General features: G+C 37.2%; 2 protein-coding genes across 7 annotated transcripts in view; one reads left to right on the forward strand and one right to left on the reverse strand.

Moving 5' to 3' along the window:
* Positions 1-10,321, reverse strand: part of LOC115245599 (beta-1,4-glucuronyltransferase 1) — a 31,869-nt gene extending 21,548 nt beyond the window's left edge. The window contains exon 1 of the mRNA XM_029824006.1: positions 9,530-10,321. The gene's annotated coding sequence lies outside the window, so the exon portion shown is untranslated. The remainder of the gene's footprint in view (positions 1-9,529) is intronic.
* A 336-nt stretch (positions 10,322-10,657) lies between these two features.
* The window catches only part of LOC115245589 (carbohydrate sulfotransferase 4-like), a 13,354-nt gene continuing 12,104 nt past the window's right edge, over positions 10,658-11,907 (forward strand). For 2 of the 6 annotated variants that reach the window (XM_029823989.1, XM_029823990.1), the window contains exon 1: positions 11,006-11,270. The gene's annotated coding sequence lies outside the window, so the exon portion shown is untranslated. Of the gene's footprint in view, positions 10,810-10,887; positions 10,973-11,005; positions 11,271-11,307; positions 11,769-11,907 lie in introns of those variants that run through there. The other 4 variants (XM_029823991.1, XM_029823987.1, XM_029823984.1 and 1 more) reach the window with 4 other exon arrangements.

Below are 11,907 nucleotides of genomic sequence, written 5' to 3' on the forward strand. Positions count from 1 at the left end.
GAGAAAAATTGATGGATATATAAAAGATTAATAATAGTAGTCAAAATAAATTCGATAAAAGAAACTGTTACATTTTCGAAGATATGAAGCGACGTAATAACAAAGCTTTATTTTTTAATTAATTTTGATAGCTTGGAGCAACAGAATTTTCTCTCGAGACAACTGTTTGGATATATTTGACCTTAACATTAGAAAGTTATGAAAAAAGAGCTGCATTTAGTTAAAAAGATGTAGTGAAAACGTGGAACGACACATTCTACGACGGAAATGTTCGAACATATAATTAAACATCGAAGAGATACATGTTTTTTACGAGCTTAAAGTTGATGAATTATGGTAAACATAACTCAAATGTTTTATACATTATTATTTCTTCGATCGTCCGTGAGAACATCGCGATATTATAAAAAGATGATTGCGGTTATACTTAAACGTGCGATCGAGTGATTAAGAGGGATTATCCGAGGGAGACAGCCAGATGATTGAGCACAAAAACCACGAAGCTATTACTACAACTTGTGATGCAACGACATCAATCTCGATCATCTTTGATCAATCATGACGTAATCTTTGCGTCATTCAATTCTGCATTATTTAAGGTAACAAATTTATTGATACAAACTAGGTTTCCGAAATTTTTCCGCGTTTCGACAATTATTCGTCTCTTAAAAATTTGCGATTATCGATGAGAAAATAGTTATCAATATTAGATTATCATATATATACATGTATGTAATTAAAACATAAGTTAAAACTCGTTTTCATCGTTTAATAAATGTGAATTTAAAAAATTACATTGTGAGAAAAATCGAGTTATTTCATTGCTAAAATTTTGAAGAAAGGAGTTTTAAATATATGTTAATTAGATTCTTCGACAGCTCTGAATCCAGTCTGATTTCATAATTTCCCATCAGCCGCGATCGCTCAATTCCTTTCGAAATTCCTCCGAGCATTCAATGCATATATATTCTCTCTTCGAGAGATAACGGCATCCCTGGTAGAAAAGTGAACGATCATCACGTGTGTGCGCGACTTCCAATCAGTAAGAGCTTTCACCTTATGATTCGTTCTCGTCATGAGCTCTCCGCCAAGGCCGTTTCGAGGATGTCGCACGACCTCTACGTCATCCTCGTAACTGGAATATGCATGCTGCTTATGCGCATGTTATCCTATGTAAGTGTACTTCGGGTAGATAAGACGGATAAATATTTAAGTCTCGGCTAGGGCGACGAGTTATAGCTTCGCTTGCCGTGTTTCCTTTTAACTTCGGAACAACATGTTCGGTCTCTCGAATGTTTGATAAACATCTAATTCTAAGATAATAACCAAATGTGTATTTTAGTACACTAACAGCACGGAAAGTTGATGCAAGTGTTGCGGAAAATATCGCCGACGTCGAAATGCGCGTGTCTCGTATAATAATATAATATTTCAATATCGTTTATATAAATTTTAGAAAGGATATTAAAATACCAAGGAAAAAAGAGATCAAAATATAATACTTAATATCGTATAAATTAGCGGATAAATTAATATCGTGAAATTAAAGTCTGTCAATTTGGACCAATACTTTTCATGCAAAGTATACATATCTTATCGGACGCAACTTAATGGAAGTCGGTCAAATAGCTCTATGTACAATTTTATATTTGTGCCGATTCCGCATAAATTTAAGATTGGCAAGGAGGGCGATCGATCCGAGGCGGATTTCGCTAGCAGACTGTGTTATGATTATCGGCTCGGGTGCAGGTGTTAAGGCTTATCGACCGCTATTGCGATCGCATACGGAGAGAGACCAGACCACCCTCCGCGGACTATGTTATTGCTGGCGTCCGCCAATGCGTTTGTCGTTAATCGACATCTCGTTATCGCGCCGCGAGCGTAAATTCGTCTTATCGTAAACTGAACGATTCTTTCGTGGATCCACGATTCGTCGCGGCTCGCTGTAGCATTCGACTACCTTGGAACAAGTCGATCTCTCCGAGCTCTGAACTCGGCTTGATTCCAAAATCCGATTCAGACTTAGCTTAAATCTCTCCATGATCCTCCGAGGATGGAATCGTAGACAGAATTTATTCCCTCGACTCTTAGAATTTGAACCGTAGTATTTTCGATAAATGCCGGACACGAAAAAAATATAAAGATGCGATATATTACGTGTTCGACATTACATCATTGCATATTTGCTTACGCATATTTTATTTATTGCGTCCATTGACATTAACGTTGAACAAGTGTTGACGGGTGCATTTTGTGCACAACACTTGAAACAAGTGTTTATCAGGTACTTTATCATTACTCATACAGTTGTGTTATTAAAGCTATCATCGCACTCACCACGCGCGACATCCATAGAATAGTGAAGGGTTAATTAGGAATCCGCGATTTATGTGTCCGTCATTCGAACGAGTCAACGCTCTCGTCCTCGTTTCGTTTCAGCCTCGGTTTGCTGCTCGTCTTTCGCGACGACACGATTGTAAAATAAAAAAAGACGGGAGAGGAAACAATACACGTTCCATCATTCTGCGTTTTCATAAATTCGCGAATCATAAAGTCTGAAATATCTTATCATTCATAAGAATAATTAGAGGGAATTCATCGTCTCCAGTTATACATATGTATCGATTGTCGCGTAACAGATATACAATAAATTAAATAATAATAATAATAATGTATGAAAAATATTAATAATTAATTTATAAAAACTAAAATAAATAAAGATTATTAAATTCTTTATTAATTTGAGTCAGTCATTTGGGGAACTTTTATATCTCGAGAGAGGAAAAACGTCGTTTGCATTCGAAACAATATCATCGTGTTTTGAAACAACATCGTCATATTTCAAAACGATCGAAGCAGCTTGGCACGAGCGCAACGTTAAATCCGATCGGCGAGCAATCTTTTTCTCCCTTCCTTTCCCGCGAAAAAATCGATTCGGTGCAATGCTTGTTTGGACGATGGCCAGCGGCTTTGCACGGAATGCAATTAAATTTTGGACGCGTGATCTCATTGCAGGGAATAAGGTCGGGGCGAAGCCGGCTAGAACGGACCGATCGATTTCCTGCTTTGCAACTGTTGGCGATCGCCCCGTGTCTGACATGAGCACCATGTGTTGTGTGCGAACAGAGCCACCCTCTTTTATCAGACGCGTCCTAACAAACACATGTGTGTATATATACAAGCGCACATGTACACGCGAGTTTATTCAACTTTTTTTCGCTCAAATATAAGATTATTTTCAACAATCGCATTATCGTTAACTTCGTCTAATCAGCGATCGTTTTACTAAGCCCGATACATTATTTTCAATCTGTTAAACCGGAAGATATATCTCGAAATATCTCCGAGCATCATATCGTCCTTATTAAATATTAATTTCACTATATTAATTACTGTATTGCACTATATTTTGTTGTACTTTATTTTAGTTTACTTTAAATATTTGTATATCATTAAATTTTCTACCTAACGTAATTAGCACATTCACGAACGTTATGTTTGCAAGAATTGCTTTTGCTGATTCTGATCCTGCGAAAAGACTCAGAGAGCGTCCGATTTTGCCACATCAGCGCGCATATTGATAAACTATATTATTTAATCGCGCGCGTATCTTTTTTCTCGTTGCATAGTTTATCAATAATATATGAATTTTACGTTACACGGGAGACGTCAATAAAATCCTAATATGGCGTTTAATTTTCTGTTTAAATTGATATTGACGAGACAAGTAATTAACATACCCTCCCGGGATGCGACTCATCATCATGAGCGAAAAAATAGAAATAAAGAGAAATAAAACCATTACCATAGATTTCGACGCGACAATGCAAGCAATAATGCATTTTGCCGCGACGAATAAATAATGATGTAATATTGCGATATCGCAGCAATATGCGGAGGTCGGACAACAATGCGATTGTATAATGCTGTGTACAAATAGCAATAAAATGCAGTGGCTGCATCGCATTTCCAATCTGGAAAAAAATAGCGAATTGCAATTGATAATATTTGATTTTCCGGAAATTAAAGGATAAAGATACTATATATTTTAAATTATTTCATTGATCGCGAATATTATATTTAGACAGTTTTTCTTTCAATCGAAAGATTGTGATTATCAAAGATTAATATATTAACGGAAATTAACAAAAGTGTATATGAATAATATTTGTTAAAACACTAATTTAATTAATAGCACTAAATTTTTTATCATGCGGTTGTGCTTAATCATCACTCGTGTAATTCAATCGTGCATTACTTTGTACTAAATCGCTGAAAATGTCACTGATTAAAGCAGTGACAAGAGTTTACCGAAGATCAGTGAAAACACTCACGCTTTGCACTTCCGTATTCATTAATTATGGCAATAAGATTTCGTATTTAAATTCAAAATTATGTGTATATTACATTTCTTTTTATTTAAAAAAAAAAAATATATTACTATGAATTTATCTCATATATAATATTATAATATGAAACGCATTTTTTAAAAATATATCATTGATAAAATAGTTACTATCACTAACTGATTCTTCTCGGTGAGATTTCAACGTTTGTAATGCTATACTTATAACTGAAATCACTGCTTATCACTGAAAATATACTGATTTTATTTAAGAGAGTAGTTGTAACGAGGGACCATCTAATATCCAACTATCAAAGCACTATAAGCAATGTATACAAATTTTGAGCAGCTAATCATGGGTTAAGCGCATCAACATATTGATTATGTAAGCATTAAATATCGCATCGTAAGTCAATAATTACACAGCTCAATAAACATCAATCTAGATCAATGCAATGTGTCGAACACATGTCGAGATAAGAGAAGAGCGAGAAAAAGATTTCTAGAATTTATATCAGGCACTCGTATTTCGTGAAAATAATCTTCACGATCACGATAATTATTTTATGAATGAACTATTGTCAACGAGCTCCAAATGTACTCGATAAGCAGATTAACGACTGAAACAGCTGTAGACATACGACTCTTTGAATAGATAATCGATAATCGCATATCCCAATCGCCGTAAAAAAATGTCCATTTAAAAATTGCACGGATTGCTGACGTTTATTAATCCTATCTGGAAAATTCTACGTTAAAAACTATTAAAACATGTTAAAATAACTATTAACTAAATAACTATTAAAACATATTAACATAACTATTAACTATGATACGATAAGATAAAATAACATCTAAAAAAGTAAAAATAAACCACACATTAAAAATACATAGTTTTTAAAAACATATCTTAATCTTTGCAAAACAGACACAGTGTTGGAAAAGATCTCTTTTTTTTTTTTTTGCTAGCGATCGGAATATTTAATAAACACCAATTTGTGATATTTTCGTCAATTTTAATCTTTAATCGTGAATATGTCACTTAAAAGACACCTTGTGACAGCTTTTCACTTGTATAATTTATTGAATTTATCTTTAGCCTTTCTCTCTCGCGCACTAATAAAATATTAATTTTTCCCTATTACTCTTCCTCTCCTTGTCTTTTCTAAAATTAATTTCTTTAAATACATAATTTTTTTTATACCGTGCAAGGAAATTCACCATTTGTAACGAGTTTCTATCCTCAACAGTAAATTACGTAGCGAGTAAGTGAAGTTTTGATAAAGTTTAAGTTTCCGTTGAGATCAAATCGACATTTAGAATTAATGGGAAAACAAAGCTTCCTTTATCCCTTTACATCTTTAATCACTTTTTAATTCACAAAGATCCCTTTATATAAAAAGTAAAATATCTTCATGTCATCAGGATTTGAAAATGTTCATCAAGTGAAAAATGGACTTCAAACTCATCAAGAGATCTCAGGTTTTTTAAGCGCTCTTATTATTAATAAAAAAATTTACAGTTATCCAAGAATCTTCTTGGAATATTTTTCAATAAATCTAAGACATGTGCTGAACAGAGTACTATACATAATCAAGAGCTAAAAATATAGAACGAGAAAATGATAAATATCATCCATGGGGACTATTGATATTTACTCAACTCCGAAGAGATCTCAAGGCGCAAATATTGATATCCCAATAACAGCTGTTCCGTAAAGATCAACATGAACCTAATCACTTATATACGTCACTTGTGCCGGCAATGCTCGAAAAGAGACTGACTCTCTCTTTCTCTCTCTCTCTCTCTTTCTCTCTATCGGACGTTCCCTTTCGCGAACTAAATCCGCGACAAGCGTTGGCCGAGTGGCGAATGAACGCGTGCATAGAACGTCGCGTTGGGTGCACGCGATTGACAACACGCGGCCGGTGTGTCGCGTACAGAAATAGATTCGACCGGTATATACAGAGTGTCCCCCGTGCAAGAGGAGCACGCCACAGCGCGCACGCTTCGTGTTCTATTTCGTATATTGGTTCAACTTTCTTTAAACTACTTTGAAGACTATTTCCTCTAAAGTTTTGAATTTATTCTTCCAAAATTACATCGTCAATTTTCTCCGTGAAGGTATATAAAACATTAAATATATCAAATTGGAGGAACAAAACTTTTTAATACGCGAAGTAAGATTGAAGTTAATTCTAAATTTAATACCTCCGACCCAAGACACACAATTTACGTTTTCTACCTTCACGTTCCTTCTTATTTCTACTTATTTTTATTTTTCAACAATTTTTTCTAATTTTAATATATTTATCGTGTTATGTATAAAATATATGTGTTACATATATGTTACACAAAGAGCCAAATGTCGAATTATTATTTTTTATAAAAATTAATCCAGGTCATATGTGAAATCTGGTGACTTCAGCTGTCCATATAGATTCCATGTGTGACTTCGATGCACTACAGGGAGTCCGCTTATAGATCCCAGTTATAGATAATTATGTTTGAATTATTTCTCTGTCGTCAATGAGAACTGATCCACGCCAACTTAACATGTATCCGTCCTGCAAACAATTCGCGAATTATATATATCGCGGCGTGATATCTAAATGGAATTACAAGATCTCTGCAAAACATCTGCTTTGCGCATAGACTAGAAATCGAGACCGAACAGCACAATAGAATCAAACATCTTACGGTTATAAGATTTAAACTTTGGTTTACATCTAGTTCTGACTTACTCCGAGTTTTATTCGCCTAACATGAAGGTCGTATTTGATATTCTTGTATATGTGTATGGCAGTCATGTTACATAAAAATTATATTGAACTTATTATTACATTAAAAAGATAGTGAATTCAAATCGCTTTGTTTTATCGCGGAATAAATCGATATTTTATTTATTTTCTTCACATTTTTAGAATAAATATTTTACATAAACGACAATAGTTGTAGGGGCCTATTTTGTAACTTTTAACGATATCAATACGTGTCATTGCGCAGCTAAAACATATCGGAAAATCGCTGCGCAATATGATACCTATAACGACATCGTTAAAAATTGCAGAATAGGCCCCTTAGATAAGATAATAATTTTTCTACCATGAAAAGTCTCAATCTACTATAAAGTCATTTCAGAGGACGAAGTAACTCGAGTTTATACCGTAATCAATTTACCGAGTATGTTTAAGTCAGGAAGCGCTTTTCATTCCATATAATTCGTCTTAATTATTAAATTTGTTTTAAGTTTTCATACGTAATTGGATGACGCACTCGTTTAGAGGATGTCAAAAATTTCTCCCGCATTTACCCTCGACTATAAATTTTCTCAATTTGCGATATCGAGGCGAATATATTATAGGAATTATGAGAGAATCCGTTGAAATTTCAACCCAGTAGAAAAATGGAGCTGGAATTCGTCAAAAGCGCGTTCGTAGACAAAAGAAAGAGAATGCAGGATAATTCTAGGACATCACATCCGGAGGATATCGCAGAATATCATCGGCGAAAGCCGATGAATTCATCTTTGATAAAAAAGTCCGCTCTCGTTCAAAGAAAATTGATAATGCTTTCATCGAGACACTATGCGTGTAATAAAAAAGCGAAACCCATCGAAAGATGTGCGTAATTAAAGTGACGGCTCTGGTTACTCTCGCCTCGTGTTTCGTCTATTATCAGTAACACTTTACAACTCGTGGTACATGTATTATCGCGTGAATACAATTTCAAAGTTGCAGCCATCAATTCGTATTTTCGCGAAGCGCGAAACGTTATCATTAAACATTATTAATATCAAGAGATCATTGTACATAGTTCCATTCGTATAACGGTTTCGATTATTTCATCCAATTGCACGTTATTTAAAGAAATAGTTTTATAACGGGGTTTTATTTCTTTAAGCATCCAATATATAACCATCGTTGCTTTTTTTTTCCCCCCGTGAAGGGTAAACGCGTCTACTAAATTGCGATCGCGTCGAGAGAAGTGTGGGCGGTGATCGCGTATCTCGCGAACGGATAAACGAAAGCGGAAGTAAACTATGCGCAGCGAAACTCCGTCGCGAATAGAACGAAATTTTGCGTTCTCTCTGCAACGAAATTACACTGAATATATCCAATTATTGTCCTCATATACGTAAGAAAACTTCGATGCGACGTGATCTTTGTCGTAAACGGAATTAGCCATTGTTTACGTGACCTGCTGTCTCTTGACAAACGCAATTTTTTCGCTGAGAAAAAAAAAAGGAAACAAACTTTATTAGAAACTCTTGCTCGTGAAAAGGTTAATCATCGATGATTGAAGAGTTAACTTGAATAAATCAATTTGAATAAGTCGCGAAACGTATTTGAATTTGCGTGTCGTAACTCAAATCAATTCGATTTGTTGCTTAATTTACGTGATAATAAGCCGTCATTCATCATAGATAGTGTCATCTATATCGTGTTTTCTAAAATTAACGAGAATAAAATATTTCAATTGATAAATATTTCACAAGCTGATACGAGTTTCGTATCATATGTGAATGAGAGGCTTACTCATTCCTAACAAATAATGTAAACTTTATATCATGTATGTAAAGCCTATCAATCCGTAAAGAGAGAGAAAGAGAGATAAAACATTTTATTTTATAAATATTCGATAACAAATCTGTTTACAACGTGATTTTTTTTTTTTTTTTTTTTTTTTTTTTTTTTGTTTTTTTTTTTTTTATTATTAGCGCTTATAAGTATGTATTGTACATTAATCTTTTCGTTTTATTTATTTATAATTTAGTTGCCATTTTTCTCTTATGCTTCAATCTATTTGTTCATTTATCCTCGCATCTATTGGATCATTTCGTAACACGCGAGTTTCATCAAAGATCATTTAATTTATATAATGCAAAATATGCATACAAGATGAAAGATTTTGTTAGATACATTTTTCTCGAAACGCACGAAAATATTCTAATCGAACACAGATTTTCCTATCGATGTTTCGTAATCGTCGCCAATCAATTGAATTGTTTATAACCATCACGAAAACACAATTTAGAAGTGGCAAAAGACGTCGATGAAAACATCGACAGGAACGTCGAAATGGGTGGTAGGAATCAGACCACTTTTGCAATTAACGGAAAACGTATTGTTGCTAAAGAAGATAGACTCATCGCAGTGCGAAATATATAAGATAGCTACTCACCAGCGATCGCCTCAGCCGCGCATCCTCCCAAAATACTCTCTCTCTCTCTCTCTCCGGCGCCTCCACCTCCGCCTCTTTCTCCGTCGCCGCCTCTGGTCGAACAGCAAGCCGGTGGCCGCGACGCACCACCCGAAATCCTTCGCGGAAAATCCGTCGCGCGGAATTCCGCTCGCCAAGTCACGAAAAGCGACGCGGCGCGGACTCGCGCATCTCACCGGGACGGCGTTTTTCTTTTCTCTCCCTTGAAGTTTGCTCGCGGACGACGACACACGTCGCGGACGGAAAATGACCGGGTCCGACACCGCGAAGAGATCGGGGTACTCTCGCTAATCACGGAGATATTACCGGTTCGAGACGGGAGAGGATATTCCCGGAGCGCAATGAGTTTTTGGCTCGCCCCGCCGAGAGGATAGGGATGAGGGACGGGAGAGAGGAGAGAAAGATACGTTTGTTGTGTGTGTATGTGTGTGTCGAGAGAGCGGCGAGGGACAAGAACGCGGCGCGACAAACGAGAGAGGAGAGTCTGATAATTCGATACGATTTGACCGGACGAAGACGGTTACGTTTCGCGCGTCATGTCCGCGTCGCGGCGAGAGAGACATGGAAAGAACAAATGTAAGGAAGAAGGGTGAACGCGCGCGCGATGCGAGAAGAAACCTCCCCTTGGATACGAATGCGCTGCTCGAGCGACAGCATCCGACTGAAGTTGACCGAAGCACTGAAGTTGGTGCGGAGCGGGTGGAAGTGCGCGACGCTGCCAGTGGCGCCGCGCAGCGGCCGTTTTCATAACTAAGAAACGTCATACGTGTCAATAACTTGTCGCAATATAACGAAACGTTATATATCAAGCCTGTTTTACACGATTTGTAATTTCTGACGAAATTCGTGACAGAATTCTGCTTGTAATCTTACATATCGTGTAATATAAAAAATATTTGAAGAGATTTACACATAGGATAAGAATCATAGCGCTTATCAGTCGTCGGATGAGAAAGTAACTTATTTTATCGACTTATACAATGATCGATTGCGCGTTTATCGACACTTAAAATGTTTACAGCGATTTTTCAGAAAAAAAGAGGACGGTTAAACGCTAACGGAACGTTATTATTCTTCCAGTATTCAACGTGTTAACCGTATTTTTTTTTCATATAACATATAGCAGAAGATAGAAGAGGTTTTTTAGAGAACAGAAGTAAATAATTTTTTAGAAAACCGCTGTAAATAATGTGTAGAAAAGAAAACAAATCGACCCAAGCAAAAACGGCCAAATTCAATAAGTAACATCCGCAATCAATATAAGACTATAGAACGTACTGTATCCATGCATCATGTTTATATAGGTTCGTTCGTTTCAGCTGCACCTTCCGCGTGGAAAAGGAAAACGGATCGACACGGCCAGACTTCGAAGGGAGAAGGAGAAAACGGACGAAAGTGTAGAAGGTACAACCGAACCACGTGACACAGAGCGTATATTGCGCTGCGCCTACACCAGGCGCGCCTGGCACGAGCCGCAATACGGCTCCGTCGACGTTTCGCCGACTTCTCGCTTTCGGTCGACCGTTAGTAGGCCACGATCGTCGCTGGTCGTCGCGATGAACGTCATCGTCGTGATCGCACGCCGGCAGCGCGACATCCGGGTCCTCGAGACGGCCCGCGGCATCGAGCCGCGATTCCCGTCTCAGCGTCGAGATTGAGCTGACACGAGCGTCACATCGTGCAACGAGTGCACGAGCACGAGGTGAGAGAACAAGACAGAGAGAGAGAGAGAGAGAGAGAGATAAGAATTCCGTCTGTATTCGATGGATAAAGAGCGAGGAAGAGAGAGAGCGATGAAGTCTCCTCCTCCTGTTTACAATTCCCCTGTGCAGTCAATGTTTATCGCCGCGTAATCACTGTCAAACGGAACGAGAAGCGGAATTCGCGCATCCGTCGACGATACAGCTTCAAGCGTGCGACTTTGTCTCCTCCTTTTTTTTTTCTCATCGCAAATGAACGGATCTCCCCGCTTCTTTCGCGCTTGCATTCAGCATCACATCAGCATCAGCAGTGCTGTACGATTCCACGAGCCGGTCTCATACGCGATATTCCCGTCGCGTTTTACAGACAGTAAACGCGCGATCGGATGGCTACGCTGCGTTAATTAACTGAGAAAAAAACGGAGGAAAAACAAATAAAAAGGACTGCTCGATTGCGAGAGATCGGCGCGAACGGGATCGATTTTTCATTCGCGTACTCGGTAAAATCAGATTAAATTAACGCTTTATATATATAACATAACAAATAAAATCGATTGCGAGAGATCGGCGCGAACGGGATCGATTTTTCATTCGCGTACTCGGTAAAATCAGATTAAATTAACGCTTTATCGCTTTATA

The sequence above is a fragment of the Formica exsecta genome, unplaced genomic scaffold (assembly GCF_003651465.1).
Source record: "Formica exsecta isolate Colony F162 unplaced genomic scaffold, ASM365146v1 scaffold122, whole genome shotgun sequence".
In the NCBI taxonomy this organism is placed as follows: domain Eukaryota; kingdom Metazoa; phylum Arthropoda; class Insecta; order Hymenoptera; family Formicidae; genus Formica; species Formica exsecta.